Consider the following 2,759-nt stretch of genomic DNA (forward strand, 5'->3'; position numbering starts at 1 on the left):
AACTACAAATTCTTTTAAGCCTGAAGGTACAATATACACTACTGACATTACACTCTCGAAAGTTATAGGAAAACAAACTGAGAACCAACCACAAAATTGTGCGCATTAACAAGAAATGCCGCGGTCTTGGATTTATTTTTGTAATCAAATATTGGTACTACATCATCCAACCTACGTTATTCAGGTCAAAAATAAATCTAACATAATTTGATTTACAAGTAAGTTTCTTTGAAATAAAAACACACATGAATTAACCAGCTAATAAAAAAAAATGTTTTTTTGGCATAGTTGTAATTTCAACTCCTTTTATATGTTTTAAACTTTCAAATAAATGCACAAAGTACATTCAATCTATTTTTATGTCGAATCATCACATACGTAAATCTAGATAAATAATACTTTTTCTAGTCATTGTCACGTCAATCGGTCTGGTGATAAGTAGGGTAAAGGACGTAGAAGCGATGATGAAGCATTGGAAAATTGTCGTCTTCTACCAGTAGTATTTAATGACTGAAAATTGTTATATAATCAAAACTTGACGTAATTTTTGTTATCGGCTATTTATTGATGTATGTAAATAGACTCCCCTAGACCGTAGGCCCGTAGCTTTAAGGGGGGGGGTCCTAGCTGCAGGCACGGGCACACCTCTTTTTCTCCAGAGGGGGGGGGCACCCTGTAAACTGAGACAAAAAAGAAGAGAATTTAAAAAGGACATATGAGAGAAAGAAAGTATTAAATCTTTTTAAATGGCTTTTAGGGAGCTTCGCGACCTCTCTCTTGAAATGCTCTGATCGAGTCGGCCATTCAATTAAGTTTTGACCTATTTTTTCTCAGAATTGGAACATTTACAAAAAAAATTCCGCTTTATTCCAGGAATTTTTATTTTCCTGAGGTCATGTGAGGTTCCACTCAAAATTTGGACCCAACCGGTTCAGCCATTTTGACGTTTATATTTGGACACAAACAGACAGACAGACAAGAAAAGTATATAATATATGCAGATTGATCATTAAAAGCTTTCTGAAATCTATCAAGTAATAAGCTCTTCCCTTATACTGCATACAGTGAGAACCAGAAAACTGTGGATAAGGAAGACGACATTAAAGCAATACTTATAGGCGTTTTTATGTTCATTAAAGGCAATGAATTTTACCAGTATTTAGTATTTTATTAAACAACTTCTGAAGTTAAATGGGTCTGTTTACACTGCACAATTGCTTTGTCACCACTTCATTGGAGTATTTAAAGATGATATAAATCTAACAGTCGTCTTCTTATTCCAGAGTTTTTTGTTCTATAACTGTATAATTATGCATATGTTCGTAACACGCTTATAGCTACAGCTATCAATTGATATTAATTTAAACTAATAAAATGTTTAATTAATGACAGTAATTTTTATAACTCTATTTTTTTATTATCAGATATTATTTTTGGTAAAATTGCTGCAAGATCTTCTTGGTTCTCGTACAACACATCATAGCAGCTTATTTTTCGACATAACTCCGTCTGAAATTATTAAGAATAAAGATTTTGTATTTTCAATTCGGCTTAGAAATATTTTCTGAAAGTGACTGTAATCATAATATTAAGTGTTTCGCCAAGCAATGCCCGATTCACAACGGTACCCTTGAAATCTTTATCTGATGAATAATGTGGAAGAAATTGTCGTTTTTTCTGGGTTTTCTTATAAATGTTTGTTTCTGATAATTCCTAAATGTTTTCCTGAAGTAAAAATTCGCAAGTCACTTTTGTAGAGAAACCTATTGAAAAATATTTTTTTTAAATTACAACCATTGATATTTCATACTTAATCAGGCAAAACTTTTAAGGAAACCGTTGTTACGCGAGCCATGCTGCGTATAGAAAGTCTGTTTGTCGCCCCTGTGTATTTCTGAGNTAGTACAGTGATAAGCTCCGTCCGAAATTAAGAATAAATGTTAAATATCTTTGTCTGGTACAGTAATAAGCTCCGTCCTAAATTAAGAATAAATGTTAGATGTCTTTGTCTGGTACAGTGATAAGCTCCGTTCTAAATTAAGAATAAATGTTAGATGTCTTTGTCTAGTACAGTAATAAGCTCCGTCCTAAATTAAGAATAAATATTAGATATCTTTGTCTGGTACAGTGATAAGCTCCGTTCTAAATTAAGAATAAATGTTAAATGGATTTGTCTGGTACAGTGATAAGCTCCGTCCTAAATTAAAAATAAATGTTAGAGCTCTAATGTACTATTAGTGTATTTGATGGCTTTACAACTCGAAAAGTTTTAGTTTAACATATTAAATCACTAATAAAGTGAAATGGGTCTGTTTACACCGCACAATTAATGTGTTATGAAGGTAATTGGACTATTTAAGGTCATAACTTGGGCCTGAAAGTTGTCTTCCTATTCCAGAGTTTTCTGGTTATCACTGTACATATAATGATTAAATTTTCCTGCAATTTCCCATCAGAGGTCTTTTCAAAATAAACAGGTTTCTACTCATACTTGAAATAAAAATTTGCAATAGAAAATAGATTTCTGAAGAGACGGTGTTTAAGTAATTTTTATATAAATTGGAAAGAAACTAGTGAGAACCAAAGAGAATAGAATATATTTCTTTATTATTTGATAACTAAACTCACTTTTTCGTCTTGCCGACATTTTTAGAATTAATTATTTAATAGTTAATTTTACTCTTTACTTAGCTTTTGAAACTGAAACGGACGCATCTATTTTAATAACGTGGATTTTAAAGGGACTGTAAGCTTAATTT

Source organism: Eurytemora carolleeae, unplaced genomic scaffold, assembly GCF_000591075.1.
Source record: "Eurytemora carolleeae unplaced genomic scaffold, Eaff_2.0 scaffold2353, whole genome shotgun sequence".
NCBI classification, from domain to species: Eukaryota; Metazoa; Arthropoda; class Copepoda; order Calanoida; family Temoridae; genus Eurytemora; species Eurytemora carolleeae.